Genomic DNA, 15,444 nt, shown 5'->3' with positions numbered 1-15,444 from the left:
AGCTCTGACCATTGTGGCCATTTGGGGAGTAAACTAAAAGATGAAAAATCTGTCTCTCCTTCTTTCTTTCTAATGCTGCCTTACAAAAGAAAAAAAAATTATTGTACTATGCCTGTTTCTTTTATCTACTGTCATGAAGTACATAAGAACACGATTCTAACCTATGATCAAACTTAATCACCATGTGATTCATGCATCTACTCCACAAAGATTTAAACCTACTTTGCGAGGCACAGGAACCTAAGCCATCAGAAAAGTTCACTAGCTCTTGAGAAAGACAGATAACCAGCAACAGTTGTATTAGGGTGAAAGTGCTATGAAAGGGAATGAATTTTAAATATGATACCAAAATCAAGTGTGAACTCTACGTACCAAAGATTTCAAATTTAACAACTGTGAGCTTTGTAAAACAGTATAAGATTTTATTTTTGGGCCCGGCGCGGTGGCACAAGTGGTTAAAGGTCCTCACCTTGCACGCCTGGGATCCCATATGGGCGCCAGTTCTAATCCCGGCAGCCCCGCTTCCCTTCCAGCTCCCTGCCCGTGGCCCGGGAAGGCAGTCGAGGACAGCCCAAAGCTTTGGGACCCTGCACCCGCGTGGGAGACCCAGAGGAGGCTCCTGGCTTCGGATCGGCATAGGATCGGCCGTTGGACTCACTTAGGGAGTGAATTATTGGACGGAAGATCTTCCTCTCTGTCTCTCCTCTCTGTATATCCGCCTTTCCAATAAAAAATAATAAAAATAAATCTTTAAAAAAAGATTTTATTTTACTTCATCCTAAAATTATCTTCTCTGACAAGAACTTCTAGCTTAAATATTCTAAGATGTGGTAAACCAAATACTAGCAATGTAAATTATAAATCTCTGATTCACAAGTCATATCCTTGGCCTGCCTCATTTACAACTTGAGTGTTTCCACCTCTTAGAATTCACATTTACTCACTCACTTGAGAGGCACTAGCTCCAATCACTGGCTCACTCCGTAGCAGTCTCAATGGCCTGGGACTGGGTTGGGCCTGGAACTGGCTCCAGGTCTCCTCTGTGGGTAGCAGGACTCTGACCACTTGAGCCATCACAGACACCTGGCAGGGTCCATGCTGTCAGGAAGCTGGAGTCAGGAACCTACAGCAGGTATGGGACACAGGCACTCGTATGTGGGAGGTGAGTGTCCCAAGGTCTGTGCCACATGTCTACCATTTCTGGATTGCTTAATAGGACAAACTGATTCTGGATCCCTAAGCCAGAGTCTCATTAGGCAGGGTCATAACACTAACCAGCATGTGATAGAACCAGGTCCAGGGGATTCTGTGGGGGATAAGTGGGCCCAACCCTACGGAAATACAAGTCTCACTGGGTAGCTCAAGAGTTGGGGTAGTGATGTGCTGAGCTACATGTGAACATGGAACCCGCCAACACTCATAGGGAGTGGGGCTGAGAATAAGCTGGGCAGGTCCAAGCTGCAGCACCTGCATGTGTATCCCAAAATGGGCTGTGGGGCAGGCAGGCCCACAACATTCACCAGCTCATACAAAGGTCAAGATGGAGTGGTAGACTATGCCGGACAAGGGCACAACACCCACTGGCATATATGAGATCTGGGTCTGGGAGTGGGCCAAGTGGGAGAATCTGGGAAACTCCCCTATGGAGTCCTAGCTCCCACTGTTGAGCATGTGGTCCAAACCTAGGGGTCGGGCAAGCTGGGCAAAGTACCTCCATCCGTTGGCAAGTGTCAGGGTTGGTTTTGGAAGGGAGCAAACAGGGCAGGACCGAGCAAATCTTAGCACACCGGCAAGCGCAAAAACCAGAATAGAGTGCAGGGTATGCCAGGCTAAGGTATCACACCTACTGGTTTACATGAGCCAGAGATGAGCAGGGCCAGGCTGCAGCACCCACCAGCAAGAGTTGGTTCTAGGGGTTGGCTAGGTCAGGCCAGACTACAGCATCCAAAGGCAAAGACTAAGATAGATGAGGGGCTATGCCAGGCCTGTTTAGAGCAACTACAGGCCATGCATGAGATCTGTGGATGAGAACAGGCCTGGAGGAAGCAAAGGGAACACCCTGGTTGGGATGTAACTCCCATTGGTGAGTGCGAGGGCTGCACGGTCCCTTGGCATGGGTGTGGGCTGGGTCTGAGATGCACTGGACTGGGCTAGACTCCAGCACCATCTGGTGCTCGTGAGAACCAGGGTGGGTATAGGATGGGCTTGGCTAGGTCTCTGCCCCTGCTGAGCCATGGCATGAGCTGTGTCAGTACGGACCAGGCTTGGCTGGACTGTAGCACCCAACAAGAACCAGATAGGGTAAGGGCCAGTCAGGAAAGGTCACTGTTCCTGTGGGACAGGAGGTAGACTAAGCAGGGCTGGCCCATGGATCCACTGGTGTGCACGAGATCTGGCATTGGGAGAGATCCTGATGGAGGAGCTTGGGAAACTCCTCTGTCGGGATACAGTCCTTGCAGGTGAGTACAAGAACCAAGACAGGGAGCAGGCCAGACAAGGCCAAAATATGGTACCTACCAACATACACTTGGCACAGGCCAGGGTAGGCCAGGCTGAGTTAATCCACATCATCAGCTGGCAAATCCAAGTGCCAGAATGGAACATGGGTCAGGCCAGGTTGGGGCACAATACCAGCCAGTCCACATCAGGGCCAGGACTGGGGGCTGGCAGAGCTGGGATAGGCTGTAGCCACCACCAGCATGAGCTGGAATTGAGGGTGGGCAAGGCAAGGCCAGGCTACAGCACCCACTGGCAAATGTCAAGGTGGGACAGATTGTGCCAGATTGTACTGCAGCACCAAACCAATACATGTGAAACCCCCCCAGGGGGATGGACCCAGTAGGGAGTGGCGGGCCCTTCTCCACTGGGCTACTACTTCCACTGGTGAACATGAGAGCTAAGATGGGGGCAGATCAGGACAGGAAGGGCCTCAACATGTGATGACCTACATGTGAGCTGGATCAGGGAAAAGCCGAGCTGGGCTGACTATACCTTCTGGTACATGCATAAGCCAGAGTGTGTGTGGGTGGCCTGGGCTTTGCCGCAACATCAGTTGGCAGATGCTGATATGGAGCCAAATTCTGTCAGGCGCAGGCATGGCTAGAAAAATGGTGGCACTCACTGGCACCAGTGTGGACTGGATAGTGGGGTTGGTTGGGATGAACTTGGCTTCAATGCCCATTGACATGTACAAGAGCCGAATGGGATATGGAATTGACTGGACCAGTCAGCTGTTCATACTGGCAAGCACGGGAATGAGGGTAGGGAGCAGGCCTGGTGGCCGTTTCGCAATTTGCTCCAACTAAGCTGCAGCTCCCACTGGTTTGCATGGAGGCCGAGTACGTGGTGGGCAGGATTGGGTGGACTCCAACACCCATTGGTTTGCATAAAACACAGGGCTGGAGACAGAGCTGACCCAGCAACTGCAACCATCAGTTATGCATGTACCAGAAGGTATAGTCAGCCCAGCTCGGCTTTTCCCTGATCCAGCTCACATGTAGGTCATCACATGTTGAGGCCCTTCCTGTCCTGATCTGCCCCCATCTTAGCTCTCATGTTCACCAGTGTGTGCGTAGGCGGATTTGGGTGACAGATTGTGCCAGACACTGTACTGGCATGCACACACAAGAACCAGGTCTAGGATGGCCTCAGATGAGGTTTCTTTAGCGATTCCCGACCAACTGAACCGCCGGACTCACAACCCCAACCACAGAGAGAATTGCAGGTTCCATGGTCTGACCGTGGAATGCATGTGTCAGAGCTCGGCCTCCTCAGTGGCTCAGATGGAGCAGTGGACAGCATATCCAGATGCACGTGGAGGATATGGCAGTACATTGGAGCCTCCAGAGGACACCTGGTACCATGGCAGAGGACGGAAGACAGAACAAATTGATCAACTACCTCAGCCAAGCACTGGCAGTGAATAACTGGGCAGACAGAAACCCTAAGGTGGACCATAGCAGCCAGTGGATTCTGGAGAGATTTCATCACAACTGGAGTGGCAGGATTGCCAGCAGTCCAGAAATGTTGAGCTATCAAAACCTCTTGAGAACTTCATGGTGTTGTAAATTTCTATTTTTCTTCCTGTTGTTGATTTTGTATGTGGCTTTTCATTTAAGGGGATGTATGGTAACTATGTAATGGAGATTATCATGTCCAGATGTGAGGATACAATGCAGTGAGCATCTCTATTTCCAGATGATCTTTCAGATCTAATTCTATAGATCATCATCTATTTCCAGATGGACTGCCAATGAAACAGTTAACTATATCTTGACAATAGGATGCTGGACTCTCTGCCATTGTCCACGCCCGCAATGATGGACATGTGACTGTTTACGAAGAACTATACTAAAAATATAGGGGAACTCAGTGGGGGGAAGGGATGTGGAATGGAGGTAAGGGAAATCCCACGCCTACGGAACTGTATCATTAAATGATAATAATAAATAAATAAATATAAAAATGAAAAAAAGAAAGGTGGGCACAATTCCCTGTGTTCATAGTTTCAGTAAAAATGTCCTATTATACAATAATTACTAAGAATAAGCAGTAACAGCACATAGCCTCCAGTGTCTTCCAGTGCAACCTGACTGGAATAGACCTACATCTAACATTTGCAAGGGTGTCATTAAAAGGCAAATGTGCCCATGCGACAGTGTTCCAAGATGACTAGAGACTACCTCCAATACCTCATGGTCACATTTACTAACATACCACATAATCACGGTCTCAGGCTTAGTGACTCAGACTGGTTATTTGGGATTCTCCCCTCTCCTCCACTGCCTGTGCCCACCAACAGTGTTCCCCCAGTGCAAGCCCCACAGGGCATGCACTGTCACCAGGATGCCTGAGTAGCCCGTGCACTTGTTGTTGCAGTTTTCTTCTGCTGTCCTGACTCTCCTACTACTATTTCAACCCTGGCACTCCCACTGCTACACACTCTAGTGGGGCTCCTCAGTGTTCCCAAGAGATCCCTGGGGCTTCACTGTCCCTTAGTCACCCACAAATCCTCTGCAGAGATGTTTCCCAGGGAAAGGAATAGTTGGTATGCGATCACAAACTAAATTTCCCTACCAATCTCTCACTATCTTTACTTTTTAAAGATTTATTTATCTGAAAATTGGAGTGATACAGAGTGAAGACACACGTGGAGATCTTCCCTCTGCTGCTTCACTCTCCAAATGGCCGCAACAGTCTTGGCTGGGCCAGACTGAAGCCAAGAGCCTGACACTCCATCTGGGTCTCCCACATGGGTGGCCAGGGTCCTTGTACTTGGGTCATCTTCTATCACTTTCGCAGGTGCAGTAGCAGGGAGTTGGATTGGATGTGGAGCATCTGGGGCCCCAACCAGAGCTGCGACAGGGGATGCTGGTGTTGCTGGTAGTGCCTGCACCAACTACGCCACAATTCCAGCTCCCATCTTTACATCTCAAGGAAGGATAAAGATTTCCTAAACACGGGGTGTATAACCTATGTCACATGCCAGTAAAACAACAGGAGAGCAGATATGGTACATTCATACAGTGGAATACTATGTAGCTAGCAAGAGAATATTAGAGTTCCCAGTACTGACAAACAAACACACTATTACTAATGCTATTCCCCTGAACAAAGTCTCCTTTTGTAAGTTCCAAGTAAGATAAGCAAGCTTAGGTCATGTTAGTGAGTGTTTGCCCTAAAAAAGGCATAGTAACTCTTCCTAGAGGTATTTACAAACCCTGCTAAAGCCAAAACTGGAAAAGCAAAAGTGTGTATAATATTGAACAGAGACGTAAGGGTGCAGCACTTGGCACAGTGGCTCGGTCACCAGGTAAGCTGCCCATGTCCCACATCTTGATTCACAAGTCTGGTTCCCGATTTCAGCTTCCTGGGAGCGGCACTGATGGCTCACAGTAACTGGGTTCCTGCTATCCCAGCGGGGAGAGCTACACTGAGTAGTAATCAGTGCCTGTGGAACAGCCAGGACTCCAGCTGGCATTCACATGGAATGCCAGCATCGTAGACTGTGGTTTTACCTGTTGCACAAGGCAGGATCAAGGAGTCCTCAAGAACCAGCATGACCCTTGGCACCTCAGCTGGGAGGAGACAGGGAGGCCTAGAGCCAAGGGCACCAGCTTCAGGACCCAGCTGTAGGGTCTGCACTTCCTTTCCCGCACCTTAATCCACACAGAAAAAAGTCAATGCAGAGCAACTGACATGACTGCCCCACTAAAGATGGAAAAATTAATGAACATGTTTTAAGGAAAAGAAGTGTATTTAAGACAGAACTCTTTAACGTCATCAAAAAAGGATGATTGAGCTAAATGGTTTCTTTACCCTAAGCAGGTCACTCTTCAAATTTAACTATTGTCTCATTTCTTCTCATTTTTTAGTCTTACAATGATCACTGTGGAGGCTTATGCAAAATTAAAATTTCCACATCTGATTTTTTAAAAAAAAATTTTCCTGTTTGTGATCAAAGTTCTTGGGTCTCTTCTACCTGTTTGCTGCTTGCCACCTCCACCAGAGGGCAGACAAAGGAGAGAGGAGAAATACTCAACACAGACTCTAGAGAAGCTGTACCACCATCACCCAAAACCCTTAAACAGCACTGATGCTGCAGGACTCTCTACAAACTCCCTCCTGTTCTGGGACAGAACTAGCCAGAATGCAGCAGCAACAGAGTTGGCAAATACCAATGCACGCACACATTCAACCAACATCCGAGTCCCCTCCCAAATGCCAGGCATACCCCAAGCTCTAGGGTTTCCATGGTAAACAAATCCAAAGCTTCCGTTGTGGACCCACTTTATCCCAGCAAACAGATAATAAGGCCCAAATACAGATAACATCATTTAAAGTGCAAATCAGAACCAGTGAGGGGAAAAAAAAAAACCTACAGGAGTTAGAGGGTGACCAGGAAAGCTATTTTTAAAGGATTGAATCTAAGTAAAGGCCTTAACGAAGTAAAGAAATGAGCTGTGCCTTAAATGCAGAAAAGCACTCCCAGCAGAGTAATGAGTGTGAAGGGCCCCAGGCAGAAACTAACCCAGCTTCTGGGTCCCCAGCAGCTGGTGGGGCTGGAGGACTGTGAGCAAAGCACAGGCCCAGAGGATGAGCGATGGGCTTGGGCAGGTGGGCAAACGCCACAGACCTCTGATCTTTGTGGGTTTTCTTTTTTCAAGATTTATTTTAACTTTTACTGGAAAGTCAGAGATATAGCGAGGAGGAGAGACAGAGAGGAAGATCTTCTGTCCACTGACTCCCTCCCCAAATTGCCACAATGTCCAGAGTTGAACTGATCCCGAGGTCATGAGCTAGGAGCTTCTTTCAGTTCTCCCACAAGAGTGCAAGGTCCCAAGGTTTTCAGACATCCTTAACTGCTTTCCCAGGTCACAAGCAAGGAGTGATGGGAAACAGGGCCACTGGGACATGAACTGGCGCTCATATGGGATCCTGGTGTGGGAAAGGCAAGGACTTTAGCTGCTAGGCTACCGCGGCAGGTCCAGACCGCTGATCTTGATAGAAAGAGCAAAGGCTTCTGATCGATGGTGAAGGATCTGACTTGATTTCCATCTCCCAAAGTGCAAGCTGCTGGGAAACAGACAGTGGAAGCTGAGAGACCAGCTGGGCAGCCACTGCAAGAGCCCACACCAGGAAGGAATGTAGTTTGACACGTAGTGGTGACACAGGGCTTGCTGTTCTACCAAACTCAATGCTGAAATGCAACTGCCAGTGTGGTGGTGGTGCTGGGAGATGGCCAGGCCACGAAGAGGGAGTAACAACTAGTTGCAGGCCTGGATCAGTAACTGTGAGAGCAGTTGTCATCAGGGAAAGCGGCCTCTCTGTAGGGTCTCCTTTGCACACCCCTACCTGCCCCTCTACAGAAACTCTCATCAGAGCCATGCTCTTGGAGCTGCTGGTCTGCAGGACTGTGACCCAAGACACACTTTCCCCTTTCTATAAAAAATAATTACCTTATTTATTTGAAAGGTGGAGTTAGTTACAAAGAGAACGGGGTAGAAAGAGAGGGGTCTTCCATCTGCTGGCTCACTCCTCAAATGCCTGCAATCCCCAGGGCTGGGCCAAGTCCAAACCCTGAGCCAAGAGCTCCTCTCCGTTTTTGGGTGGCTCAAATACTTGGACCATCTCCTGCTTTTCTGTTTCTGCTAGACAGGAAGTGGAGCAGCCAGGACTAGAACCAGCACCCATATGTTGCACGCCAAAGTTGCAGATGCCAGCCCCAGCACACTTCATAAATTATCTAGTCTCAGGCTCTTGGTTGTGGCAGAAAATGGACCTACACACTGACAGACGAGCAGGAGAGGAGGAGTGAAATGGGAAGTCAAGGGTTGCTCAGACTTCTTAGGTGAGCACCGGGTGGACTTTGGTATCATTTAGTTTTTGAGAATAGCTAGAAATCATGCCCACGCAGGGATGAGAATGGGACAGGGTGGGCTTCCCAGCTAATAGGGAAGTCACCCATGATCCCCCATCCCCCATGTAACTGCAAGCCCCAGTGAGGCTGAGCTTGAGAGGAATGGTTCCTTGGAGAAGTCTCTCCAGCGGGCTCAGAAGACAGGAGAGGATTAAATAGCCCACATGGAATCTTCCAAAGAATATTTCTTGAAGCAAGTTAATTACTTTCTGAAGTCTTATTTTTAACTTTGCATTCAAAAATTTTAGATTAAAAATTTTTAAACAGGGCCAGCATGTGTCACAGCAAGTTAAAATGCCTTTTGTGACGCTGGTATCCTATATGTGTGCTGGTTCCAGTTCTGGATGCTCCACTTTCAAGGCAGCTCCTTACTAAGATGCGTGGGAAAGCAAGGGAAGATGATTCATGTGCTCGGGCCCTGGTCACGTATGTGGGAGACAAGGTGGAAGTTCAGGCTCTTGACTTCAGCTTGACCCATCCCTAGTTGTGGCCATTTGGGGAATAGCCAACAAATGGAAGGTTCATTTTCTTTCTCTCACTCTCCATCTCCTTTTTCTTTCTTAAATTTATTTTTATTTGAAAGGAAGATTTTACAGAGGCAGGGAAAGAGAGAGAAGGTCTTCCATCTACTAGTTCACTCCCTAAATGGCAGCCACGACAGCCAGAGATGAGCTGATCCAAATCGAGGAGCCAGGATCTTCTTCTGGGTTTTCCAAATGGGTGCAGGGTCACAAGGAATTGAGCCATCCTCTGTTGCTTTCCCAGGACACAAGCAGGGAGCTGAACCAAAAGTGGAGCAGCCAGGACTAGATCCTGTACCTATATACCATGCTAGCAGCATAGAGGAGCAGCCTGGAGTACCACCAAACTGCTCCCTCCCTCCCTCACTGGCTGGCACTCTCTCTCCCCTCCCTTTCTCCCTCCTTCCCTTCCTCCGGCTCGTTCTCAACCACCAATGGAAGATTCTCTCCCTTTCAACGTTAAACTTCAAAATGGTAGCACTGGGTATATTTTCATGCCCTTCATTAAGATTTACCAATTAGGGATAATGTGCCATATGCCCTGACTGTATGTAATTACTACTACATATCCTTTTAAGAATGAATGCCCCTCCCCCCACCAAATGGCTCAATTGGCTAATTCTCCCCTTGCAAAGGGGGATCCCTAATGGCACTGGTTTGTGTCCCAGCTGCCGTACTTCCCTTCCAGCTCCCTGCTTGTGGCCTGGGAAAGCAGAGGAGGATGACCTAAATGCTTGGGACCACACACCCATGTGGGAGATCTGGAAGCAACTCCTGGCTTTGGATCAGTTCAGCTTTGGCCACTGCAGCCATTTGGGCAGTGAACTAGCAGCTGGAAGCTCTTTCTGTGTTGTTCTCTCTGTAAATTTGTCTTTCCAAATAAAATAAATAAATAAGTCTTTAAAAGAAAACAAGAAGAAATAAAACTTACTGTTTTCTAAGAACAAGGGCATTCTATCACAAAGTCAGTAAAACTATCAGGCTAAGGACATTTAACATCGATACAATACTATTATTTATTAATTCAGCACATATTCAAGCTTAGTGACTAGCCTGCATGGCACTGTCATGCCTCTGGAGTTTACTGTGACCAGGAACTGTGCCCCAGCCTTTGCCTTTCACGACACCGACATATCTGGACAGTACAAGCCAATTTGGAGAATGATTTTTCAATTAAGGTCTTCCCATTGTTTTCTGATAATGAGTCTGGTTATGCATTTCACAGTTACCACAGAGAAGTCCTGAAGCTCCAGATCTGGCACGGCAAGAAGAACATGTGGAAACTGCCCTGGTGAGGCCAGCTTTGCTTCCTTGGCCACGGTGGCACACGCCAGGTTTCCCCGCTGAAAGAACTGCCTCCCTCCAGTCATTACTCTAGAGAGATCACCTGAGACTGTGGAGCACTCACTTGTATTCGTATTACTATGATGGCTGCAAACTCACGTTACCAATTATTGTTCCTCCTTCGTTTTATTCATTTTTTATTTTTATTGTAAAGTCAGATATACATAGAAGGAGAGAGGAGCATCTTCCATCAGATGATTCACTTACCAGGTGGCCGCAATGACCAGAGCTGTGCTGATCCAAAACCAGGAGCCCGGAGTTTCCTCCAAGTCTCCTACCTGGGTTCAGGGTCCCAAGACTTTGGGCTGTCCTTAACTGCTTTCCAGACCACAGGCAGGGAGCTGGATGGGAAGTGGGGCCACAGGGACACATACCGGTGCCCACATGGGATCCCAGTGCATGCAAGGCAAGGACTTTGGCCACTAGCTACCACACCGGGCCCATTATTATGCTCCTGCATTTTTAAAAATAGCATTCTACTAGTAAGAGCTCCGTCCTTCTCTTCTCTTATTGAATGGGTTGTAATCCATTCCTACCATTATTCATTTGGATGAGAGCCTTCCAGCTAGCTCCCACATCCTGCTGATAGACCATCAATTTCTTGAATACATCCTTCCTTTGACATTCAAGATGTCAAGGCTCATCTTCAACATTCCCTGCCCTAGATCAGGAACTGGCAATTGAGTCACTGGTGTTAGTGGTGCTTGCTGCTACCTGGATGTCACTGCCTCCAGGCTCTCCATCAGAGCTGAGAAATATGCAGGTGCGTAGAGTTTAATCATGAGTACATATCGACACCTAACTCCAATCCAGCAAGTTATCCAGAGACAGTGATTAAGACACCACTCTGCACAGCTGGGATCCCAAAACAGCATGCCTGGATTTGAGTTCCTGGGAGATCAAGGAATAGAGGCGGCAGCCAGCGCTGGCTCAAGTGTTCGGGTGGTGCTACTCCTAGGAGACGCACAGGCCGGACCAGGATCCTCGCTTTGGCCTGGCCCAGATCTCACTACTGGCAAGTTCATCAGTTCTTGCAAGATCTATCTCTATTGCTCTTTCAAACAAACAAATAAAACGTTTTTTCTTTATAAAGATATATGGAACTGAAGAAAGCAATAAAGTTTTACTTATTTATTTAAGAGGCAGAGAGTGTGTGGAGGAAGGGAAGAGTTCCTTTCCACTGGTGACCATTCCAAACACCTTCAATGTCCAGGGCGAGGCCAGGCCAAAGCCAGATGCCATGTCCCATGTACAGACAGGGGCTGAGAACTTGGGCCATCTTGACAGAGAGATGCATAGGAAATGGGGTAACCAATATTCAAATTGGACCTCCAAAATGGGATGCTATCATTGCAGGTGGCACCTTAACTTGTTGTGCCACGGGACAAATGAGACAGTGGCCTCTATATTTAAAAAAAAATACATATTTCTTTATTTAAAAAGTAAAGCAACAGAGAGGGTGAGGCAGACAGAGATATCTTCCTATTGTTGATCCACTTCACAAACAGCTACAACAGCCAGGGATGGGCTCGGCTCAAACTAAGCCAGGAGCTTCATCGTCTCCCACGTGGACGGCAGGGGTCCAAGTACCTGGGCCACTTTTCCTGTTTTCCCAGGCATGTTATCAGGAAACCGGATTGGAAGGGGCCAGGACTTGAACTAGCTGACATCTCAAGCTGTGGTCTAACCCACAATGTCAACCCCTCTGATATGTATTTTTATTTCTCTTCTTCCACAGCGAAACCTCTAGCTCTCAAAATGGCAATGATTTGCTCAATGATGCAATTCACATAACAGTTTCAGAATTGCTATACATTTAGCATACAAGCAAGAGCCTACTACACAGAGTTCAAGATTCTCTTTTTCTCGGTTCTTTTTTTCTCTAGATTAAGGGCATACAAAGTGCTACACTTAAAACTCACTTTGATTAATTTTCCTTCTGGGAACTGACATCCCTTTTTGAAATACAATTGGCTCATTTGTTGTTATTTCTAAGGTTAAGCTTCTCTCCACTCTTACTAATTTTATATTGGAGCATCTGAAAGATTGGCAAGTTTCCAAAACTCAAAACTATACAAAGAAGTATTTCCAAAGCAATGCCATGCCTTCCGCTATCTCAATTTAGTCAAGTCCCATTACTTCCTGTAGGTAAGTAAGTGGTTTCTGGGACAATTGTAAAGGAAAATTATAAAAGTGTCTTCCAGAAGACGCACCCGCTGGAGCAGCCAGCTGTTGCTTCGGATGCCCACATTCTACATCAGAGTAGTTGGATTCAAGTTTTGCCTCTGCTCTTGATTCCAGCTTCCTGTTGGCACACCCCTTGGGAAGCAGCACCTGTTGGCTCTCACACCTGAATCCCCCTGAATCCCCAGCACACAAGTGGAAGATCTAGACTGAGTTGCCAGCTGCCGGCTCTGAGCAGGCCCAGCCTTGGTTGGTGACGTTATTAAAAGACGTGGACAGTGGATGGGAGATCTCTTTCTGCCTTTCAAATAATTAAAAACATTTTCCTTTCTGGTTTAACTTGAGAGCTAACAAAGGGGTCTCATATCACAAACTGTAACCATCCTGATGAGTTGCATCCACTCCAGAACACTCACCTTAAAAAGAGGCTTATTCGGGAAAAATACTTCAGCCATCACTACCTACTAACGTCAACAGGGCAAGCTCTGCCCTACGAACAGATCAACGTAAATTCTGAACAAGGCACTTAACCAGGTGAGGGAAGAGGAGAACTGAGGTGAGAATGTGTATAATAGCGTGGAAAGACAGTGATGGTCACGCCCAGGCAACACACAGCAATCTCTGGCATGTCTGGGAAATTTTACGCACACACTTACAAGTTACTGAGGTCACTCCTCACACGGACACCAAGCTCAGGTAGCACAAACAGAATCTGGACTTCAGAGAGAGAGGTGCTGCCCTGAATCCTAGCTGAGTTACTCAACATCCCACAGGCAAGGTAATGTGGCCAAGTTACTAAGAGATACAAATAGAACAATGTATAGCATTGCTCCCGGCTCAGGACAGATGCTTCGCCTGGAACCAGCAACACTTCCATCCCACGCGAGCACGGAGGCTCCACTTGCAAACCTGACACAGCAGGAGATGACCCAACGACCCCGTGGGGGAGACCTGGACAGAGCTCCTGGCCCAGCCCCAGCCACTGCAGGCACTTGGTAGTGAATCTGTGGATGGAAGATCTTTCTCTTTCCCTCCCTCCCATCCCCCAGCTCTACAACACTGCCTTTCAAACAATAAATCTTTTACAATGAACAAATCTTATACTACACACAGATCAGACTAGTTAACAAGGTATAGCACAACAGCCAGCCGACTTCAATAACACAGATGAAAGCAGCAAGGGGGTCACATCATCTCAGCAGCTACTTGCTAAGTGCAGCAAAATGCCCAACACTTCGCTCCAATTCTTAATTTTGAGATTGCCCCAGAGTCCATTTTTAAAGTGTAGAAATACGTGCTGACATACTTTAACGTCAGTGATTTAAAACGACCCTACAGGTTAGCAGAGCCCAATGACTCGCAATAATGTGCTAAAGAACGTCTGCGGTTCAGAGCAGCAAGTGTGCCAGTGTATCGCCAGCCATATTATGCATCCGTTTGGCGATCTGGCACCAGGGCAGACACAAAAGGGTTGCCAAAATGGTGTTTTTAAAGTTTCTAGTTCCCCTACAAAATGAAGCAGAACATCCTCAGAGGATCTTTAAACCAAACTCTGCCCCTCCAATCAGGATCAGACAGCCGAGCGTTGAAGTGCGACGGCAGACTCCGAGCACACTCTTCAGTGGACCGGTCCCCGGCTGCCCTGCCAACTCCCGACACCCCCGCCCCCACCTTAACCAAGCCTCGAGAGCTCCTTCTCCCTGCCAGGAGATGAACTTCGGGGTCACCATCTCCAGCAGCAACGCCGAGAAGCGCTGACAATAAAAGTTTTCATCAGCGATTACATCTCCAAGATCTTAAGAAAACTGCCCAGCAACTCCGTCAGAGGCTAGGGAGGACAGAAATCCACCCTCGCCCTTCCTCGAGCGAGAAAGGGCAGAAAAGGGAAAAGAGGCGAAACCACAAGGCTTTTCTTTCCATCAATAATAACCAGAGTCGGTTCTTAAACTTTTGAAAATACAACCTTTCACCACCGGAGAGCAATAAACAAAGGATGAGGCCATCGTTCGCGTTTTGAAGAAAAGAGAAAGACAAAAGAAAAACTCTTCCGTCGTGAATTTCCAAGTACCCTAAACCCCAAAATCGCACCCACCACCGGTGGGCTTAAAACGCGAGACCGCCCGACCCGTTTTCGCACTCAGTGGAGAACTTTTCAGAGCGTTCCCGGCTCTCTCTACCCACCACCACTCCCGGGCAGCCCCGAACATCCGCTATTTTCCGGGCAAGCAGGAGCTCGCGCGGGCTTCTCCACCCAATCCCCCGCCCGGAGAAAACGGGGAGAGGAACCCGGGGTCTGCAGGACCCGCAGGACGGGCGTCCCAGCCACCCAGGAAGTGCCCCAGACGGCGTCCCCTCGAGGGCCGGTCCCGGCGCAGCAGCGGCGCGCAGCCGAGGGGCGCCGGTCCCTTCAGGGCAGCGTCGGGGCCCCGGGGCAGCCGGCCCCGAAGTCCACCCGGGGCGGATTCCAGCGGAGCTAGCCCCGCGCGGCGACCCCACGCCACCCGCCCTCCTCCGACAGCCCGGGGATCACAGCTCGCGCGCGCTCGCCGCCCACCTGGATGGATGGAGCTGGGGTCCGCGTCTCCCTGAGGCCGCCCGGGTCCTCCCGGCGCTCAGCCGCCCCTCGAGCCACGAAGCCGGCGTGCAGAGCGCGGCGCGGCTCGCAGCTCCGCCGGCCACACCCAGGTCCGCCCTCCCAGCCGCCAAGTCCGCTGCGCGCCGGGGCCGGGGCGGGGACGTGGCGCGAGGCGCGAGGCTCGAGGCGCGAGGCACGAGGCGCGCGGGCCGGGCGGGGACGCGCCTGCGCAGCCCCGGAGCGCGCGGCCCGAGCAGGGGCGGGGGGCCGCAGGGAGCCGGCGCCGCGCGCAGCTTCTGCTTCCTATTTTCTGTCTCGTTTCCTGCTACAAGGCAGGGGGGTGAGGGGGCCTTTGAATTCCCGGGCGGTTTCGTTTTCTCGTCGGCTTCGGCTCCCGGACG

General features: G+C 49.3%; 1 protein-coding gene across 1 annotated transcript in view; it reads right to left on the bottom strand.

Annotated features, from left to right (window-relative positions):
- Positions 1 to 15,178, bottom strand: part of GNB4 (G protein subunit beta 4) — a 61,930-nt gene extending 46,752 nt beyond the window's left edge. Inside the window, exon 1 of the mRNA XM_041002600.1 lies at positions 15,023 to 15,178. The gene's annotated coding sequence lies outside the window, so the exon portion shown is untranslated. The remainder of the gene's footprint in view (positions 1 to 15,022) is intronic.
- Between the last annotated feature and the right edge of the window lie 266 nt (positions 15,179 to 15,444).

This window comes from Ochotona curzoniae, unplaced genomic scaffold (genome assembly GCF_017591425.1).
Source record: "Ochotona curzoniae isolate NIBS_2020 unplaced genomic scaffold, NIBS_Ocur_1.0 scaffold_2587, whole genome shotgun sequence".
Lineage (NCBI taxonomy): Eukaryota > Metazoa > Chordata > Mammalia > Lagomorpha > Ochotonidae > Ochotona > Ochotona curzoniae.
Note: the sequence above shows the minus strand (reverse complement) of the source record. Positions and strands in the feature narration are given on the sequence as shown.